The sequence below is a fragment of the Ochotona princeps genome, chromosome 15 (genome assembly GCF_030435755.1).
Source record: "Ochotona princeps isolate mOchPri1 chromosome 15, mOchPri1.hap1, whole genome shotgun sequence".
Taxonomy (NCBI): Eukaryota; Metazoa; Chordata; class Mammalia; order Lagomorpha; family Ochotonidae; genus Ochotona; species Ochotona princeps.
The window spans coordinates 7,393,088-7,408,255 of NC_080846.1; positions in this window are offsets into that span (position 1 = coordinate 7,393,088).

Genomic DNA, 15,168 nt, shown 5'->3' on the forward strand with positions numbered 1-15,168 from the left:
TCTACCCCCTCACTTTGCTCCCAACCAGGCCTGCTCACTGACACAGGAGGTGGCTCTGAGCAGAGCTCACAGGTGCCCAGGACCATTCTTGGCTTCTGGAAGGATTTTGGCAGGAATGCTCTTGGCAGGTCCTAATGACACAACATGTATAATGCAACTCACAGGACAGAGAGCCTCCTTTGGTTCCTGTGATGGCACCGTTGCGCCCATCTCACAGGTGGGCAAACAGCATCCCAGAGCGGTAGAAGGGAGAGGTAGTGCTGAGCTAGCTAAAGCCCGTGGCCTGTCCCCCACCTGGCCACAGGGGAGATCTGCTGGTCCACCCACAGACTGTTCTGAGGACCTGCATCTCAGTACGATGCCAACATCTACTTCATTTCCTGCCAAAGCCTGGAGAAGCAGCTGTCCCACTGGGACCCCTCGGCTCTGCACCTCTCTCAGATGTGACCCAGGCTCCCTGCAGCCTGCAGGGTAGGAGACCCCACTCCCTAAGGCAGCACCAAGCCCAGGGGACTGCTGCTGACTTGGAGCAAAGTGTAAGGATCACCTCCTCTCAGAAGTCCTCCTTGCTCTCCTCCTGACCACCCTATATCCAATCCTTGGGTCCTGCCAAGGACACACTTGGCTTGGCTTACCTGCGTGCCCAACACCGCAAGTGTGGTAGCCAGCAGGCCCTGGGCTTGCTCAATACCCCCACCCCAGCCTGGCCCCACTTCTCAGCTGCTCTGTGCTCTGCCCGCCCAGCTCTTTGGAAAACAGGAACCCCTGGAGCTCCTAGCACCACACCATGCATTTGCCATGCCTGCAGTTAAACAAATAATGGCGGTATCAATTACTCGGCAGTCTCTGCCTCCTGAGAACGTGTTTCTGGAGGCAGCAGCTGCGCCGGTCTTGTTTGCTGACATGCAGGAAGCACATAGTAGGTGGTCGGTAAACTTGGGGAGCAGAAGCCCCACACCCTGCATCTTGGGTCTTGTTGTCCCTCTGCCTGGAAAACACTTTCCTGACTCGTCATCCTCTCATCCCACATCGGCTGTCATCACCTCCTGTCCCCATCCCCACCCGTCTACCTCTGCAGGTGCACGCTGCAGCCCAGGTGTTATGAAGAGCCCATTTACAGCTCACACAGGAAGGCTTCCAAGCAGGGACCACATCTTTGCATTTTCATAATTTCCTCAGTGCACATAACCACCCCCCATCAGTAGGCGCTCTCCAAGTAGCCAATATTTATTTGGCAGCCGGCACTGCAAGGATGTTGTACAATCGCATTTGATAACCAGAATGGCACCTGAAGGCAGGCGATGCTGCTCACCCCCATTTTCCAGACAGGAAGACTGAGACCTCAGACGGTTGCCACTTACCCAAAGCCACACTGCTAGGAAGCTTCCAAAGTGGGACCTGACTCCGGCCTGCATGGGGTCCAATCCTGACACCCAGCAATGGGTTCTGCTGAAATCCACACAGAGATACTTGGCTACAGGTTCTATGTTGCCAAGAAATCTTATCAGTACCCCCTTCGTCCAGAGACTCCCCCCAGCCTCTTCCTTGAAGACATCACCAACCTCCCCGGGGAGTCCCATCTGTCTGTCCCCATCCCTTCCTCCTGTTCCTGGCATTTGTGTGTTTGTTGAGCACCTATTATATGCAGGATACCACGTGAGAGGCAGGGACTCTAACAGCAACACAGCCAAGCTCCGCACCCTCAATTCACAGCCCCTTACTCTTCAAGTAAGACAAGAAATGCACATGGCAGGAGAGAGGTGCTGCTGAAGGCCAGGAGCAGGTGCACAGGGCAGGGCTGTGGGGTAGAGGGCAGCAGCCCTGCTCTTAGGTAGTCGGCTGGGTCTCTCTGGGCAGACACTTGTGGGAATGTGGGAATGAGCAGACTGCCAATGAGCATCTCAGGCAGACAGGGTGTGATGGCAAGGCCCTGGGGTGGGCATGGACTTGGGGGTCCAGGAACAGAGAAAAGGGGAGGAGGGTGGGAAACTGTGTGAGAAGTGGGCAGTGAGGTGGCCCAAGCCTGGTCACATGGCCTTTCGGGACTTTGCTCCTCAAGTGTGCTGGCACGGGAGCTTCATTTTCTCCCTCCACCATTGGATGCCTCGTGGCTCAAAAGACCCCTTCCCGCCCCACCCATCCTTTACCAGTCCTCTTGGGTCATGGCTGCAGCTCAACCCACCCACCATCCATTGCAGCTCATTTCTTCTGCTCTCTTTCCTTTGCTTCCGCCATCTCATTCCGGCCTGGGGGTGGTGGCACTGGCAGAGTCCTGGCAGAGGTGGCCATCCTACAGGGGAGTATGGAGGGCAGGGATGGAAGTGACTTTTCCTGGGAGTTCTGTCACAGGCGCCACACACACGGGATTTCTGTTTCCAGCTCTCATGAGCTCAGAACTCAGCACTGCTCCCAACACACATATGCTTCACTCCCAGCACCAGCAGGTGCAACCTTCCATCTGCCTGTAGCTCCCTCCCTTCAGGTGCCAGCTCCCAGCCCCCAAAAAGGCTCCTGCATGGCCAGTGCTGCAGAGTGGAGCTGAATAGCTCTGCTCTTGGGTTGGACCAGCCAGGCATAAGTTAGTCTACCCATCTGTGAAATGGGTGACATCATGGAACCAGAATGAGGCTCTCTTCTATAGAGTTTTCATGGTGAGTGCTTTGTTACCATGATCAGTCTAGGACCTGCTCCTCCATGGGCCAAAGGCTTAGAACAGATGATTCTCCTCACTTTGCCCCAACAACCACAGCTGTATCCGTGCACTCAGAAATCCTCCACCGGCAGTCCAGGCATTGGGATGGACCCAAAAAAGATCAGGCAAAGTCTGGCAGATTTGGGACCACAGAGCAGAGAAAGCTGGGCCACACTAGACAGAAAACCAAACAAGCCCCAGTCAGAGTAACTATTTCAAATCATGTGACCATCAGTGCCTTCCCAGAGGGGATGCTGCTGCTCAGACCAGCTAAACAAGGGAGAAGGGCAGCTGTAAAGGACGCGGGGCAGACACGGACCTGGCCGCTTTGCTCCCCATTTCCAGAACAGGAAGCTGCAGCTCACGGGGATCCAACCACAGCCCGAGATCTCCCAGAGAGCAAGCCACCTAGCTGGGTCTCAAACCGAGGGCCACCTGGTTGCACAGTCTACATTTCTCTCGCCTCATTTCTCCTGCCTGGGCAACAGCCACAGGACAGCGGTGTCGGGGAATGTACCAAGTGCTGGCCTAGCATCCCTCTGGAGCCTGCCCCATGCATGCCCCCTCCTTGGGGGTCCTGATGCTACCCCAACTACTCCAACCCTCTCTCTGCCTCATTCTGTGCTGTTGCTCTGCGTAGAACACCCTTACCCTCTCTCTCCCCCACTGCCTGCTCCAATCTTTCCCTTGGTCTTTGAGGCTCGGCTTGTCACCAAAGCAGTCTCCTAAGACACTCCAAGACACAAAGGCTTCCTACCCAGGACTTCACAGCACCTGCCTGTACTGCTTTCAGTCATTCATTCATCAAACCTGTGTCGCAGACCCACCTTGTGCCACACAAGCTCAAACGTGAAACAACAGCTGCAAAACACAGGAAGAGCAGATAATCTCTCTCTCTCTCTCTCTCTCTCTCTCATACACACACACACACACACACACACACACACACACACACAGAGCCCACAGCTCTCTTAGGCTGGCTGCAGTGTCCTGGCCCAGCTGTCTGCTTGCCAGCCTCCATGATTTGGATGTTTTCTTCTCATCTGCATCCTTCACAACTCAGCCCAGCACCTGACACAGGATTTGGATGTTTAGATCAGCAACATCAGGCATCCTTACTGAGCACCTACTGTGCAAATGTCTGCCCTGGTGAGGCTTTCCTTCCAGCAGGGCTGGATGGAGTGGAACGAGTTATTTACATCCCTGATTCTGCCACTGCCACACCGAGAAGCCAGGCAATGGCAACAGGGAGCACGGAGGCCGCACGCACCCCTCATGGTCACCCAACTCAGTAGTGGTCATCCTCATGGTTAGTCTTCCCTAAACACCCTGCCTCTTGTCTCCACTTCTCTCTGTCTGTCCCCAGGCCACCACTGATTTTTTGCTTGGAGTTCAGCAATGGCCATAAGGGGCCTCCCCATCTATATGGCACCTGCTTCTTCGCAGGGACCTCTCCACAGCCCCCCAGGGGGCTTAGCCTCAACCATTTCCCATCATTGCCTGAGGATCAGCCAGCCTAAGGACCTTCTCCCACACTTCCCAACTATGACCCCAGTTATCCTCCCATTCAAACGTTCTGGAATGTTTTTCCTGCATCAGCTCCCCTCCCACCCACCTGCCCACTACCATCTTGGCCCAGCTACTTTCTCCTTCCCACACATCTGTCTGCTTAAAGGTCCCACCCCCTGGAAGGGCACCTCTATCCTGCTTGCCAGCACCAGGAATCAGCTCAGCACACTGCCTGGCACCCAGCAGGTGCTTGTTTCTGTGAATGAATAGACACTGATGAACTGGACTTGAGGCTATGGAACTGGAAGAAATATCAAGTGCTCAGATCTCTGCTGTTCCGCGGACTTGCAACATGACCTTGGACATGACGCAGGGGCTCTCGGAGCTGTTTACTTGGCTAGCTATGAGCATAAAAGTGCATCTGCAGGACACCCGGAGGGTCAAACTGGGGCAACCAAGTGCAAGGGCCCGGCAGGGAGAAGTTCCTCCCTAACTGCTCCCCAGGTCTATAGATGAAGAGTGTTAGCCTAGAACTAACACCCTCACACAGAAAGACACAATGAAGAAGCATACATTGTGCCAGTGTCATGGCACAGCAGGCTAATCTGCTAATTGTGATGCCGGCATCCCATGTGGACACTGGTTCAAGACCCAGCTGTTCAACTTCCTATCCAGCTCCCTGCTAATGTTCCTGGGAGAGCAGTAGAGGATGGCCCAACTCCTTGGGCCCCTGTCACCTATATGGGAGACCCAGAAGAAGCTCCAGGCTTCTGGCTTCAGCCTGGCCCAGGCCCAGCAGTTGCAGCCATGTGGGGGGTGAATCAGCAGATGGAAACTCTTTCTCTGTGTAACCCTCCCCTTCAAATAAATAAACAAATCTTACCAAAAAAAAGCACATAGACTGTCAAGCCAGGTTACTGGACCAGCCTACTGGCTGTGCAATTTACTAACTAGACAGCCATATGTCTGATCACAGATCAGAAATTGATGTGACTTAGTTTCTCTAATTGTAAAATGGGAATCACAAAAGTACCTACCTCATAGGATGGCTGCGGGGTTTGGCGTAGGTCAGTGCTTGGCATGGAGCTAATTCCCAGAGCATGAACTGTTGTCATGGCTCTGACCGTGTCTCGCACACAGCCACACCGTTTCCCTCCTGACAGACCAAAGGACAAGTTTCCAGAGAGGTTCAACGACTAGCCAAGGTCAAACAAGGAGGAAGTGGCGGACTTGGCGTCCAAATCCCATGTCATTTCTATCCCATCAGAGCAGCCTCTCAAAATAGGTCTGTGGCATTTCAGCTAATTTCCTCTAAGCCTTTCCCAGACAGCCCACCGCACACGCACCCAGCAGCTCCCCCATTCAGCAACTTCCAAAGTCAGGGCACCTGCTGGGTCCCCCACCTCTGCATGGAGCTTGTCCCAAGCCAGTTCCACTTAGGGAGCCTGGCCTGGTGTGCAGAAAGGACCTGGGAGCAACAGAAGCAGTTTGGCAAGGTGGCAGGGAGGAGGAGGGCCGTGGCACAAGGCTCACGTGGGTGAGGAAGTGAAAGATCACCTGAATGGAAAAGGGAGGGGGGTCTCTTGAGAGGAGACCAAGCATTCACCACAGCATCAGACACTTCCCCGACCTGACCCCCATTCCACCTGCACCGTCACCGCTGGGCTGACTGCACCTCCAGTTATGTCCCCTAAGAGCCAGGAGTGAGCAAGACCCAGCTACTGACCTCCGCCGGCTCGTAAGCCAGGAAGACACGCAGAACAAAGTGCCGCCACTGTGGTGGCTGGCATCTGAATGCAGTGGCAGGCAGTGGCAAGCTTGGGGGGCAGTTTCAGGAAGTAGAAGGCAAGCACCGAACTGCCCATTTCATTTGGTGAAACTGAGGACGATTCTCTCTCTCTCTCTCTGTCTCTTCTCAACTACCTCCCTCCCAGACTGACAGTCCAACGGCTTCCTCCCCCACCCCTTGCCTTTTCTCAATGATCATCTGGCCAGAAGATTAATCAAATGCTGCTAAAGCCGCTGCAGCCACGGCTGTGAGGGGCTGAGACTTTGTAGCAGCTTCCATGCCTATACAGAAGCCTCGGGGAGGCGGGGAGGCTCTGCTCCTCCTGTTCAGGGGCTTGGATCTGTCAAAGGCAACAAGGGGAGAGGAGTGAGGACAGGCCACTCCAGTGACCAGTTTCCATAAAGCTTCTTGTCACTCCCTCCAGATGCCTAGCTGGTCCTGGAGGCTTGCACGTTTGCCCCTTGCGTGCATTTAGGACAGGAGCCTGGAAGAGCCCTACTACTGGTTAGACTAACTGGATTCCCAGCTAAATGGGAGCAGCAGACCAACCCCTGGGCGGGTGGCCCCTTCAGTTCCTGGTCCCCATCCACTCACCAGGATGAGACACCATGTGTAGAGCCCTGCAGCCTGTAAGCGTGGTCCTGGAGACCCTTAAGTGGCCTGGCAGAGGTTGCTGGGTGCTGATGCAGGGTCCTCCTCCAGGCATCTCTGGAAGCTAAGAGTGGGCCGAGGCTAGGCCTGAGTCTTTACCGAAAGCCACTGGCCCCACCTGCTACCCCACCGCCAGCCAGAGGCCAGGCAGCCAGGCAGGGAACGTTTGCGCCAAAAGTTTGTCATTGGGGAATCTCTCTCCTCTTCGACACTGAGAAATTATGAAGGCAATAACCTTAAGACAAAAAGTGGAGGAGACAGAGGTCCAAAGTGGAAACAGCTCAGCGGCCCTCTGCCAGCTCCTCCCCCCCCCCCAACTCTGGGAAAGAAAAAAAAAACCTCCAAACCAGGCAGTCACATCTTGACTCCGGCACATCCACCCTCTCAATGGCAAAACTGATCCGAGATTAGTGGCAAAGGGTGGAAGACAGAATGGGGTGCTGCTTCTCTCCGGGGAACACAAGAAGGAAAAGTTGCCCAGGTAGACATGAGGTTGGAGTGAATGCTGGCGCTGCGAGAGTCAGTGTCTTGTCCTCCTCCCTTCCCCTCCCCCTCTCCCCGCGGGGTGGTTTTCCAACAGTTTATGAATGGCCCCGCAAGCCCAGAGGGATTGCCACTCTCTTCGGCTTCCGCTGCAAAGTGTCTACCCTTGGGGAGGAAAACCACAGCCGCGACCCCCAAATACCGGTCGTCCCCTTGGCACGCTTTCCCACCAATAATCTTCCCAAAATGTCTGCTTGCAGGTGCAAGATTTGGAATTCCGTGGAGAACTAGAGACACACACAGCGCAAGGCACATCCGTGTCAGCCAGAGACAAAGCGATGAGAGAGACACGATCGAGCCCCTAAAATAAATAGATACAACAAAACACCCCCACCATTCAAAAAAAAAAAAAAAGCACACAAGCAAAGTGAAAACGATGACGTCCGAAACACAGAGACCGGGGCTGTAGTTACCCATGCAGGTTATTTTTCTGCTTGCAGGCAGCCCCACGGCTGGTTGAAGTTTGGTGCCCGTCTGATTGTGGTGGGAGGGTGGTGTTTGGAGCTCTGGGCACGTAGAGATGGAGCGAGAAGGAGGCTGAGCTGGAAGGCGCACCGAAGGGGGAGGGCGGGAGAGGGTGCGAGCGAGCGAGCGAGAGGGAGCTAGCGCGCTCCAGCGAAGCCTTCCTCCAAGCCCCGGCAAGCCCGGCCGGCCGAGCGCTCCTGGCAAGAGGCTGTGCAGGGCAGCGCGCCCCCCAACCGCACCCCATCCCCGCCACCCCCCTTCCCCTCCCCACCCCCCTACCCCGACCCGCACCCGAGGGAGCGAGCCCGCGGCCCGCGCCCCCCTGCCGGCGGGCCGGCCCGGAGCGCCGAGCGCGGCGGGCGCGGCGCGCGGAGCTGTCCAGTTCAGCACCGCCCGGCGCTGCAGTAGCTGGGAGCCTCGGCGGGGCCGCGCCGAGCCGGGAGGGGGGCGGCGGCCCATCCTGCAGCAAAGACGCCCGCTCCCTCGCTGGCGGCCGCTTTGCAGATAGGGGGAGGGAAGCCCGCCTCGGTGCTCGGGGAGAAACCCCCTCCCTCCCCCACTTCGCCGACTCTACCCCCGCCGCCGCCACCGACACCGACAACAATACCCGCCGCCGCGGCCGCGCCTGCCCGCCCCGCCACCGCCACCGCCACCGCCGCCGGGGCCGAGCCATGGACGGCGAGACCCCCGCACCTGCGCCGCTGAGATCCAGGGCTCGCGGAATACCGGGGAGTCTGGTTTGAAGCGGAAGCGCCCGAGACCACCCCCCGCCCTCCTCCACCTCCGCCCCCCAAGGAAGAGAACTGGCGAAGCCACGGATTTTTTCATGGCGCAGGCCGCAGAGCCGGGAACGAAGAGCGAAGCCCCGGGCGCAGCTCCCACAATCTCTAACTGTCTAGGTCCCGACCATGGGAGGTGGTGTTGAGGATTGCGCCCTTCCCTGGCTCACTGTGGAAGCCATCTCCAAATTAGCTATCACATATGGAAACTGGAGACCAGAATTTTAGGAAAAGAGATTAAGGCATCTCACTTGGGGGGTGGGGGGTGTCTTTTTTATTTTAATTTTTCTTTTTTTTTAATCACTGCAATTGGAGCAGTTTCTGATCTCAAAAGGCAAGCCTCTTTTCGCGTGATCTTTCTAATTTACACTCTTCTGTGAGCTTCTTACCGCCTTTTTTTTTAAAATATATCTCTTTCTGTCTTCTCTACTCACCCACAGATCTGTTATATTAGTAGAGGAATTCTCTCTATTGAATTTTTGGGGGGTTTTTTGCCCTTTTTTTTTTTTTTTTTTTTTTTTTGGTTTAGTGCTTGCACCCTCGCACACACTCCACCGAGAACCAGAAGTCGGTTGGGTGTTTATATAATGAAGAATTATGGGGCTGTTTGATCGAGGTGTTCAAATGCTTTTAACCACGGTTGGTGCCTTCGCCGCCTTCAGTCTCATGACCATTGCTGTGGGGACCGACTACTGGCTCTACTCCAGAGGGGTTTGCAAGACCAAGAGTGTCAGTGAGAATGAGACAAGCAAAAAGAACGAGGAAGTGATGACCCATTCGGGATTGTGGAGAACCTGCTGCCTAGAAGGTATTTGCTTTCGCATCTCCTCCCCTCTCCACCCCGCCCCTCCGCTCCCCGCCGCACTCCACCCCCCCAGTCCCCTTCACATTCCACCATTTTCCCACTTCACTCCCTCTACCACACGTCAAGGTTGGTTGGGTTAGTTTCAGAGGCAAGAGAAATCAAACAGGAAAAAAAAATCATACTCTCACACCCTCTGCCACCCTCTTTCCCTAAAACCTGTCTGCCAGCATCCTCTGGGAAATGACAAAAACAACAAGAGACGTCTCGAAAAGTCAAGCGGGCTCTCCCTGCTTCGGCCTCATTAGGATTTGTCATTCCACTTGGCCCTGGCCATGCAGGAGGAGACAAATAATTGCTTCTCTCAGTGCCATAGTCCCTTTTCTGCAATGAAGAACTGAAAAATACTCCCTGTTTCCTCCCCAACCCCTCCTCTGCACCTTACACTCTGAAAGTCTCCAGCATGTCAAAAAATCCTTTTTTTTTTCCAAAAAGGAAAAAAAAAAATCTGTTGTTTCTAAGAATCCTTGTTTGGTAAATCCTAAAGATTTCGGGGTCTCGAGAGCATTTTCTGATGACCGTGAGCCGCACACAGCGTGAGAGGCGGCTGGCTGCGTGCGTGTCTGTGTGTTTTAACGTTGACAAAGTCTAAAAATACATGCGTCTCTCGCAGGAAGCAAGCCCAAGTTCTAATAAACAGCAGTCGGCTTGCAGGTTAGGCTGAGCACCAACACACGTCCCTATAGAATGACATGCCTGCTAAGCAGGGTCAAGTGGAATGAATATTGCAGCCGGCTGGAGAGTCAGACATGGTGCCGGCAAGGCAGGGAGGGCAGCGAGGGCATGAGGAGGGTGAGGGGGCACTGTGGGGCGTGGTGGGGTAGGGGTATTCTCTGTTGGCCTTGATCTTGCAGGGTCGTTGAACTGTATGTCTGTGTTGGCGGAGAGGCCCTCCTGGTGTAGGCTGGGAGACTGGGGGCTGGACCAAGGCATGTGCTGCTAAGAACCCATTAATAAGCTTGGGAAGGGGTGAGGGGACAACTCCTGCAGGTCACACAACCTACATGTAGCAAGGGACCGTAACCCAGGGGGCAGGGGGGCTGCATTTGAATGACTATGTCCTGAGTGTACAAGTGACAGCCATCCCTGGACAGCTGGACTGTGTTTCTGTGGGGTAGGAAAGGCTCCTGTGCTATGTTCCCAAGGCGAGCCAATCCTGGAGGCCATAGGAGGCAGTGTGGGGAAGCAGCGACTACAGGATCGTTTGTCCAGCTCGACATGGGCTGGCGATGCAGGCAGTTAAAGCCAAGAGGTGGGGGGAGAAGATGAGAGGGACTGGATTGGCAGAGGGAGAAATTGATGGAGCCCCTCACCCTGGGGAGAGGTGATGGCGTAGCGGGGGGTGGAGGGGGCTCACCCGAACTGAGTCCGAACTGCACTGAGGGCAGTGATGAGATCTGGGAGAGAAGTGGCTGACCAGGCCCCCTCCCAGTGTTCCTGGTGTGCGCGTGGCTGAGTGACGGCTAGACATGTTTTGAATAGCTAAGTGACTTCATTGAGCGATGGTCTGTTTGACGCATACTGCATTTGGTGCCCTTTCTCAACCCAAGCTGCTGCCTTCCACGCACACACAGACACACACACACACAGACACACACTGCAGAGGCGCTCCTGGCTGGGTGCTGGGTGCCCGGCCCTCACAGGAGAGATTCTATCCCAGGGAATTAATAGGGACTTTTGCAGACGCACGCGCACCCGCCCCTCCTCTTAAAAAAAAAAAAAAGAGAAAGAAAAAGAGAGAGAGAAGCCTTTCTTTCAGACAGCTCATCATTAGCGGAGGAAAAGACTTCCATTTAATTAAACATTTATGACTGGCTTCTATTCCACACGAGAAGCAAGGCAGAGTGAATGAGGGAAGTGATCACAGTAGCAATTTGCCGTGCTTGGTGTCTAAGCCGAGTGATGGAGCCATCTAGTTAGGAGAGGGAGCGAAGGCAGGAGCTGACTTGAGGGGACACACTGCCAGTAATGACGGGGTACTAGCTGCAAACCCTTGGGCCAGGGTCTTATGTGCAAGTTTGGAACCCACATTTTTCTAACCCCAGGAGGCACATGGACTAGCAGTAACTCAGGGATTACTTGTGCATTAAAAGGCTTAAGGATTTTTATTATTAAAATCCCATCTGTTGGATGTCCGTGTCCACCCCCCCACCATGCGCTGCCCACCTCTTTAACTTTCTCCCCAAGCTGCCACCCCCCTCCCCACTGCCGCCTCCATGTCCCTGGATCACCCATGATTGCTCAACACAGCAACACTTCCCACAGGCCCTGGAGCACCTGCACCCCAAAGCCTTAGAGTTTCGGCCACTCCACCAAATGGGTGCATCCAACTTCAGGACCCCAACCCTGGCCTCCAAGCAATGAAGAGAGGCCCAGGCTTTGTTCAGATGCCTGGCGAGTCTTCACTGGTCACCAAGGCCTCTGCAGGCTGGGCCCTGGCCACACCGGGCCTTTAATTTCCAAAGCCTCTTTCAAGATGGGCCACAGCAGGCCTGAACTGGCCTCAGCTGCTAATGTTCTCTGGAGATTTCAAGTCTCTGGTTCTCTTGGTTTCCAATGATTAGGAGTTCATCTGTTTCCAAAAGTTGGCCTCATCGGCTCTTGGGCGGCAGTGGCCTGGCTGGCTTCCTCTGAGCACCCCTATTGGAGTCAGTGTTTGTAAGATCCACTTGTTCATGCTTCTGACTCCCCCAGCCTCTATGTATGTGAGAATCAGACTTTAGGGAAGACCCCTAGCCATCACTTCCTTATCTGTGTTTTCTGCCCATGCTGGCAGGGAAGGATTTCCAGGTATTCTCTCTGATCCACTTGCTGAGGCCTCCAGCCACAAAACAGCCCAGTCTTGCCCTGATCTCTCTTGCTCTCTGGCTTTCTTTTGGGGTTTTTCGGCATTAGCAATGATTCTTCATGCTCACCTGCTAACAACCATAGGAACTGGAAAAGATTTCCTAGCCTCTATTGTGGCTTTTGAAATGAATGAATTTGCCAATGGCCACACTGACACAGGGCAAGGAGATCCCTGCAACCACCACCAAAAAAAAAAAAAAAAAAAGAAAAAGAAAATCCCCCACACCCTTCCTTCCATTCCTCTCTACAGAGTGAATGAATGCAAGCCTTAGTGTGTGAACTGCGCAATGGCCTGGTGGCCTGAACCCCCCTGAGGCCACCAGCCCACTGAAGTCTGCATTTGTACACAGGTAGGTGGAGAGGACTGAGAGGAGCTCTTGCACTTATCAAAAAAAGCTGTAGAGTCTCCAAGCTGAGAGATGAATTGGCCCTTCCGGGGAAAGAGTTCATCTAACCTGCAGCAGGACCGGTAAAACAGCTTGTTCCAAGCATGCTGTCTCCGAGCCACACAGTGGCTTAATGCTTCGGTGGTCCACCTCCACTGTCGCCCCAAGTAAGCGGCATCTCCAGGGGCAGGGAGAAATTCAGTCTCTCTCTGTCTCCACCTTGCTTCCCTCTGCCCAGGCCCTTTCCCGCAAAGGATTTGCAGCGCTGCAGAGCACGCGCCAGCAGCTGGTACAGCACAGTCTGTAGCACAAAGGAGCCCTGTTGCCTTGCTGTGAGGCACAGCAGCATCTTTTTCTCTCTGTCTCTCTCATCTGCCAAATTGTTCAGCTTCTTTTACATCCATTGCGTCTCCAGTCTTTCCCTCCCCAAGCTGCTGGCTCATCGTGCCTTTGCCAGCCACTCCACAGCCTTGGCCTCTTTGAGCCACAGGGCACTGAAGTGTCCTGAATGATCTCTGCCAAGTTCATGGCTGTGCAGTCCTTACTTGTCTTGCTACAGGAATGGAGGAAGCATTCCATGCTCTGGTGGGTCACAGCTGTCCGGTTCTGTAGAAGGAGAAGGTTTCATTTTGCTTGCAAGCTTTCCCACACATCCTGGCCCACATGTGTGGATGAGCCAAGTTGGAGGACACCAACGTGGGCCTTCCCGTGGCAAGTGAATCGCCCCAGCATCTCCGAGATTATTTGGCTTTTTAAACGAACTTTGGCAGATAGTAGGTGCATGTGAAATATTTATCCATGGGTTCATTCAGAGAGTCTGAAAATGACCTGAAATGGAAACCAGCACCATAAAGACATGCAACAGTCAGGTAATTGAGAGAGCGAGAGAAAAGAAAGAAGAGATGGGGAGAGAGACGGGAGGGTGAGGAGGTCAGGATGATTTGTTTGTTCTTCCTGGAACTTCTTTTTTAAAAGAAGAAGAATGAGTCACGAATCCATTATTCTAAAACTAAAAGGATTCAAGAAGAGTCAGCCACTGGGGCTGCAAGGCTGCTCATTGGTTGAAGTGAAGGCATGTTAGCCAAGGGAAGGTAAAAAGCAAAAAGGATCGGAACACATGGCCTTTATAGGGAAGGAAAAAGTAGCTCAATGATTTTCTCTTCTTTCCTGCTACCAGAGTTCACCAAAGTTCCGTTCACCCTTGCTGTCCACCATACTTGACATCTTTGGCTCAGAGCAGGTGTTATAATGGGCCATATTTGTCTGGCTTCCCGTCATCTTTCTTTTTCTTTATTTTTTAATAATCCATCTGTCCAAGAGCCTGAGTTCTAGTCCAAGATTTTCCATAGATCCAGGCCCACCATTCCCAGCCATTCTTGCCTCGGTGGCCATACCCCACACTCTGCCCGGCTTCTTCCCTGCAGCTGAGCTGAATGAGGCCCCTGGAAGGTTTGCACCAAATCTAGCTCATGGGAAAGGAGGTAGCAGAACCAGAACTTGAATCCAGGCCTCTCCTGACTCCACTGGCCCAGACCTCCTGACAGCAGGGGCCTGCCTGTGGCAGACCCCAAGCCTGCCATGGTCACCACTCACCTCAGATGCTTGGCTTACCCACACACAGCCCCAAGGAGCCGTGACCTGAGCCTGTGCACCTGTCTCAGTCAACAGACCACTCTCTCAGGCAGCCCTTTCTTTCCCCGTAGCTCCCCTCTCCCTTAGTGAAGGGTGACTCCTGGATTACCTCCTTCAGCCAGCACTACATGTCTCCTTCTTTTTGCCGTTTTTTGTTTTCAAAGATTTATTTGACCATTATTTTTTTATTGGAAAGGCAGAAATACAGAAAGAAGGAGAGACAAAGATCTTCTGTCCGATGATTCACTCCCCAAGTGGCTGCAATGGCCAGAGCTGAGCCAATCCAAAGCCAGGAGCTAGGAGCCTCTTCTGGGTCTCCCACAAGGGAGCAGGGTCCCAAGGCTTTCGGCTGTCCTCGACTGCTTTCCCAGGCCACAAGCAGGGAGTTGGATGGGAAGCGTCCTCAACATTTAAAAAAAAAGGCTTTAGTTTAATGTTTTCAAGGCTTATCAGAAACAAGAAACACCCACCAGCTGCTGCTGAGTTTGCAGGGGAAGCTTTGGGATGTGGCTGGCGGAGGTTTACAGCTCTCTGCAGCCCGGGGTTCGGGGTTCGCAGGGTGCAAAGCAGTCTTAGGAGCTATAGCTTGGGGCCAGTTTGTTGGCCACACCAAATCAATTTCCTTTCCTGTAAGGAAAGGTGGGGGACTTCTTCCTCATAGGGGTTTGGGGGGGGGTCAAAGATGAAAGAGACAGGTGTCATTTCTGGCCTCCTCTTCCTCCTTTGAAATCACAGTGAATCACCCCTCCCCTATTCAGGGTAGTGGAGAAATGTTATGGTAAAGAGAATTAAGAAAATAAGTTGGGGGCAAGCATTTGGTCCCAGTGTTCAGATGTCAGTTGAGATGCTTACGCCTTCACAGAGTACCCGAATTTGCATGGCTCCATTCCTCATTCCAACTTCCTGCTGATGCACACCCTGGCGGGCGGGCAACAGGTGACAGTGGCTCAAGGAGTTACCACTAATAGCATTTAGTGGCTCAAAATGAACAAGCCAGAAGAGGGATCAGTGAG